This window comes from Nymphalis io, chromosome 12 (assembly GCF_905147045.1).
Source record: "Nymphalis io chromosome 12, ilAglIoxx1.1, whole genome shotgun sequence".
Lineage (NCBI taxonomy): Eukaryota > Metazoa > Arthropoda > Insecta > Lepidoptera > Nymphalidae > Nymphalis > Nymphalis io.
In genome coordinates, this window is record NC_065899.1 from 11,016,148 (window position 1) to 11,022,889 (window position 6,742).

At 40.1% G+C, this 6,742-nt stretch overlaps 1 pseudogene; it reads left to right on the top strand.

Annotated features, from left to right (window-relative positions):
* The first annotated feature begins 1,019 nt into the window (after nt 1-1,019).
* Nucleotides 1,020-5,001, top strand: LOC126772583 (uncharacterized; annotated as a pseudogene).
* The last annotated feature ends 1,741 nt before the right edge of the window (nt 5,002-6,742 follow it).

Consider the following 6,742-nt stretch of genomic DNA (forward strand, 5'->3'; position numbering starts at 1 on the left):
TTACAAAAGGTACAAAATGATAGAAATTCTGCATAAAAAGTTAGATATTCGCTTCGGAACTCAAGACAGCGACAGGTGTTTTTAACGACCACTCCGAGATTTAGTACCAGAAGATTCGCCATTAATCTCGTTTAGACAGACGTGAATAGAAGTGGCAAAGCAAACATTGCGTTATCAAAACAATTCATTGTTTCTTTACGTAATTGTACCGAAAGTTTATATTACTCGTCGTAAATTTCAAAATTCTAACGTTGCTTGTTAAGACCTTTTAGATAAGATGTATTGTTGTGAAAACATTTAACGTACATTATTTCAGTATTTTATCGCTTAGTACCTTATGATTATTTTATAAAGATAGCACAAAAAGTCCAACGTGCTTTTTTATTAATGCCTTGTTAACACCTCCTCAAAGTTTTTAATAGGATTAAACTCGAGGTGAGACATTTTTTCAATTGCTTTTTCGATCTTGTGGGTTATTCATGTCGTAAAGCTTGCCAACTTGCGATGTATGACTGACATTATGGAATCAGCACATCAGAACGCTCGAGGCGAGTGGAACAAGTTTCAGTATAATTGAATTTCCGAAATCGGCAGAATTCTCTTACTGCGACGTTCCTTGGAATAGTCTATTGTATTTGATTTCGCCATAAAAAGTTGAACGCTTAACTAAGAATGAATGTTTTCTGTGACTATTTGCCAAAAGCGTTTGTTAACAGCAGATCGGATCGTCAGTGATGTGAGCAAAAAGCGCTTGACACCATTCTAGAGGTTGTTTTGAAATAGCTTTAACTTAAGCGACATCCTCACGTATACGACAAATATGCTAAGCGCTCCTTAGAAGTCTTACAGCTATAATTATACGAAGAAGCGACTATTTATACAAAACAAAGTAGCCGAATGAATTGTAGTAATACAAATTTTCACAAACTATCATAAATTAATTTTGGAATATTTTAAAGAAATAGTATAAAAAAATATATATTTATTGGTGTAAATAAATTAAACATAGAATGTCTATAATGCCGATACGCGACGTGGACGTGACGTCGGCTTTCACGTATAAACTTAACGATGAATTTTAAAATCTTCCGATGTATTATAAAAACATTCGAGAAGAATTTCTTTAAATTTTACGCCACGAAACGTGTCGTTAGCGACGGAATTGAAAAACGTCGATTTGAAACAAAAAGAATTTTTATAAAATACGTCGGTCGATACGAATCGAAACAATCACACTTCGAATTTCATTGTTAAGACGACAGAACGACAAACATCTCTCGAACAATGGGTACTCTGCTATATTGTTATAAATGTAATATCAAATGAAATAAAACAAGCAAATTGAAAGAAGTACAAAAATGTGTTTCTATAAAATTAAATTACGTATGTGATTTTATATCCGTCCACTTTTACAAAAACTTTTATTTTCAGAAATGTATTCTGTATCTAATTTTATTTTATATAATTAATGTTATAATTTAAATACAATCATATTTTCATAAACTGTGATTGATTCTTGTATATTGATATATTACGTTTTTAGGTCAAATTTTAAAAGTGAAATCACTTGCAACGTTCCTAAATCAAGATAGAAAGAATTGAAGCCTATTCTATATTTCTAGTGTGTCAAAAATGCAGTGTATATTATTTGCGATCGCCCATTCCAGCGATAGTAAAACTTATTTAAGTTGGATGTAATTAATTCAAGTTTAACAAAAAAATTAATTACATTATTACAATGCAATATATTGTTATATTAATTAATTGTGTCCATAAGTTATTTATTATACATTGACGTGTAGCTTGTTAGTGAAATGTAATTGTCACAACGCTGATCGCTTCAGTAAACTGCCAATTGAATGTACGTTAACACAACAAATGTACAAATTATATACACACATACTAAACATAATTGTATACATGACTGCCTCGTTAGTCTAGTGGCTTGATGTAAGGCCGCAGACCCGAATGTCCTGGGTTCAATTCCCAGGTTGGGTCAATAAAAAGATATTGTGTTTTTCTGTCAGAAAATTCTCAGTAGCAGCGCGGATTCTGCAAGTTGGAAGTGTGTACACACCCGTGTCTTGGAAAGCACATAATTGGTCCTGCACCTGAACTCTTTTCGGTCGTGTCTGATTGCCGTCTCATCGGATTATGAGAGTTAGGGAATAGAGAGTGCCAGGTTTGCGCACACACTTGTGCACTATAATATCTCCTGCGTAGTTGGTTAATCTCTCTTGAGATTGGTCGCCGTGGCCGAAATTGGTCTGGAGGACATTATTATTATTATAGATATATATAATAATATTTATGACTGTGTAACTGTATGACTATGTATGACTTTATAACTGTGTTATATATATATATATATATAACACAGTTATGGCATATCCCCTCATGATTCGCGCAACTAAACCACGGCCCCTAGTCCCCGGCAGCCCTGCTATTCCTAGCCTTGGTAACAGCTGTGGTAACGGCGGGGCAGGGGGTGCTAAGAATCCCCGGCAGATTTCGTGTTACCAACACCGACGACCTCTGGCCCTGGCAACATATAACACGCGTACACTGCGGACCGACGAGAAGATCATCGAACTGGAGGAAGAATTGAGCAGGTTACACTGGGATATCGTCGGATTATCCGAAGTCCGAAGACAGGGGGAGGATGCGATGATCCTGAAATCCGGTAACCTTCTCTATTTCCGAGAGGGCGATCAACTGTCTCAAGGTGGTGTCGGGTTCATAGTCCACAAGTACCTCGTTAACAACGTTGTGAAAATCGAGAGCGTGTCGGCTAGGGTGGCGTACCTTATACTCAGAATCACCAAGCGGTATTCTTTGAAGGTCATACAGGTATACGCGCCGACTTCGACACACTCCGACGATGAGGTTGAGGTCATGTATGAGGATTTATCTAAAGCCATACATACCAACAAGACTCATTTCACTGTTGTAATGGGGGACTTCAACGCGAAGCTGGGCAAACGATTCGGTGATGAGTTAAAGGTGGGACCTCATGGAATTGGAGACCGCAACCCTCGGGGCCAGATGTTGGCCGACTTTATGGAGAAGGAGGGACTCTTTATGATGAACTCCTTTTTCAAAAAGCCAGGTCAGCGTAAATGGACCTGGGTGAGCCCTGATGGGAAAACCAAGAATGAGATAGACTTCATCTTGTCGACGAGAAGACAGATATTTAATGACGTCTCCGTGATCAATGCAGTCAAAACTGGGAGCGATCACAGACTCGTAAGAGGCTCGTTAAATATCAATGTTAAACTCCAGAGGTCCCGACTGATGAAGTCTACGCTCCGACCATCACCTCTTCAAATCCGAAATCCCGAAGCCTTTCAGCTCGAACTCCAAAACCGATTCGATTGCCTAGCAGACTGCGAGGAAGTGGACACATACAACGACAGGCTTGTGGAAACTGTCCGTACGGCTGGGTCTAAGACCTTCAAGACCAGCCGTACAAAAGGAACCAAAAAGATCTCTGCCTCTACCCTACGGCTTATGGAGGAAAGACGGAAAATGATTCTGACGTCCCCAGCTGATGCTGCCGGCTATCGGCTGATCAACAGACGGATTTCAAAGTCTCTAACTCGCGACACTCGCCAATTTAATACAATGCGCATTAAAGAGGCCATCGAGCGGAACAAAGGCTCTAAAGTGTTCGCCAGAGATCTGTCTGTTGGTCAGAGTCAACTGACAAGGCTGAAAACTGAGGATGGCAGAATAGTCACGTCAAGATCTGAGCTGTTGGAAGAGGTTGAGAAGTTCTACGGTCAGCTGTACACGACAGCTCAATCACCTGTCAGTAGTCATGCTGCAGATCCCAGAGCAAGACTAACCCGACACTACACTGAAGATTTTCAGGACGTCAGTCTTTTCGAGATTAGAATGGCTCTCGGACAACTCAAAAACAACAAGGCACCTGGTGATGATGGTATTACAGCCGAGCTTCTGAAGGCGGGTGGTACACCGATCCTCAGGGCTCTTCAGAGGCTTTTTAACTCCGTCATTGCCAAAGGTCAAACGCCAAAAGCATGGCACAGAAGTGTGGTGGTACTTTTCTTTAAGAAGGGTGATAAAACCCTTCTGAAGAATTACAGGCCCATCTCACTGCTGAGTCATGTTTACAAGTTGTTTTCGAGAGTCATTACGAATCGTCTCGAGCAAAGGCTTGACGACTTCCAGCCACCCGAACAAGCCGGATTCCGGAAAGGCTTTAGCACCATAGACCACATACATACGCTGCGGCAAGTTATACAGAAGACTGAGGAGTATAACCAGCCACTTTGCTTAGCGTTTGTGGACTATGAGAAAGCCTTTGATTCGATCGAAACCTGGGCCGTGCTGAATTCTCTTCAAAGGTGCCAAATTGATTATCGGTATATCAGGGTGTTAAAGTGCTTGTACGAGAACGCCACCATGTCGATCCGACTCCAGGATCAGAACTCAAAACCTATCCAACTGCAGAGAGGTGTAAGACAGGGAGACGTGATATCTCCGAAACTGTTTACCGCTGCATTGGAAGATGTTTTCAAGCTTCTGGACTGGAACGGACTTGGCATCAATATTAACGGCGAGTACATCACTCATCTTCGATTTGCCGATGACATTGTAATTATGGCTGAGACCTTGGAAGACCTCGGCACTATGCTCGATGACCTCAGCAGGGTTTCCCAACAAGTGGGTCTAAAAATGAACATGGACAAGACGAAAATCATGTCGAACATCCATGTTGCACCCACTCAAGTCAAGGTTGGAAATTCTGCACTCGAAGTTGTAGACAACTATGTCTACCTAGGTCAGACCATCCAACTAGGTAGGTCCAACTTCGAGAAAGAGGTCAATCGTCGAATTCAACTCGGCTGGGCAGCGTTCGGGAAGCTACACGATATCTTCTCATCCCAAATACCGCAGTGTCTCAAGTCGAAAGTCTTCGACCAGTGTGTGTTGCCAGTGATGACTTATGGATCAGAGACGTGGTCGCTCACAATGGGCCTCATAAGAAGGCTCAAGGTCACTCAAAGGGCAATGGAGAGGGCTATGCTCGGAGTTTCTCTGCGAGATCGAATCAGAAATGATGAAATCCGCAGGCGAACCAAAGTAACCGACATAGCCCGAAGAATTGCTAAATTGAAGTGGCAGTGGGCGGGGCACATTGCTCGCAGAACCGACGGCCGCTGGGGCAGAAAGGTTCTCGAGTGGCGACCACGAACCGGAAGACGCAGCGTGGGCAGGCCCCCTACAAGGTGGACCGACGACTTAGAACGAGTCGCGGGAAGCCGTTGGATGCGGGCAGCGCAAGATCGGCCAACGTGGAAATCCTTGGGGGAGGCCTTTGTCCAGCAGTGGACGTCTTTCGGCTGGTGATGATGATGATGATGATGATATATATATATATATATATATATATATATATATATATATATATATATAACACAGTTATAAAGGTAAGTTATCACGCGAAGTATCTTATTAATAGATGTGACTACATAACGACTAACATATAAGGCCACATGCCTTTTTTTGTGTTCTAACTCCAAGTCTGGTCGGAAAAAAATCCATTTTTGATATGAATAAGGATAATATGATTTATAAATAACAACTAATTTAAATAATAATTTTGTAAATTATTAACTTCGCAGATCAATAAACTTGTAATTTTTGTTAAGAAATCATTATAGAGAAGGTTTATTACTCAACACAAGATTATATATATTCCAAAAGTAGGAAACTAAATTTTTTTGATTTTTAGGCACGATATCATTTATTTTTCAATCTGGTCTCTCGACTCAAACTGCTATATTAAGTTTAAAGCAAACTGTAAAACTATACTACTAAACTGTATAACTACTGTACGCACCGTAAAACACCTATTTATGCATGTTTTCTCGATCTGTCGAAAGCATTTGATTTGGTTGCCTATGATATCCTTTGGACAAAGCTGGAACAGACACAAATATCACCAGAGGTTACTAGAATTTTAAAACATTAGTATAGCAATCAAATTAACAATGTCAAATGGGATGGAGCGCTATCTCGATCATATAGTTTGGAATGTGGGGTAAGGCAAGGAGGGCTAAGCTCACCTACGCTCTTCAATATTTATGTTAACGAGCTCATTGATATACTCGGTAACCAGCATGTTGGTTGCCAAATTGATGAAGTTAACGTCAATAATATCAGTTATGCTGACGATATGGTTTTGCTTAGCGCATTAGTTTGTGGTCTAAAAAAAACTATTAGCAACTTGTGAAGGCTATGCCAAAACATATGGACGTATATATAATATAAAAAAAGCATGATAATGATATTTGAAAGTGGTAATAAATGTCCAAAAATAATACCTTCGGTAAAAATTAATAATATGAGCTTGACTCAGGTTTTCCAATTTAAATACCTTGGATATATACTAACCACCAGTCTCAAGGATGATAATGACATTGAAAGGGAGAGGAGAGCATTGTCAATAAAAGCTAACATGATTGTCAGAAGATTTGCGCGTGCTTCAAGGGCTGTAAAAAACATCATTCCGCGCTTACTGTACCTCTTATTTTACATGTAGTTTGTGGGCTAATTATACATTAAAATATAATACTCTTACATACAATGCTCTTCGTGTCCAGTACAATAACGCCTTTAGATTGCTGATGGAGTTGCTTCGCTTGTGTAGTGCTTCAGGGATGTTTGCTGAAGCGAATATAGACTATTTTACGCATTAATGCGAAAAAAGTGT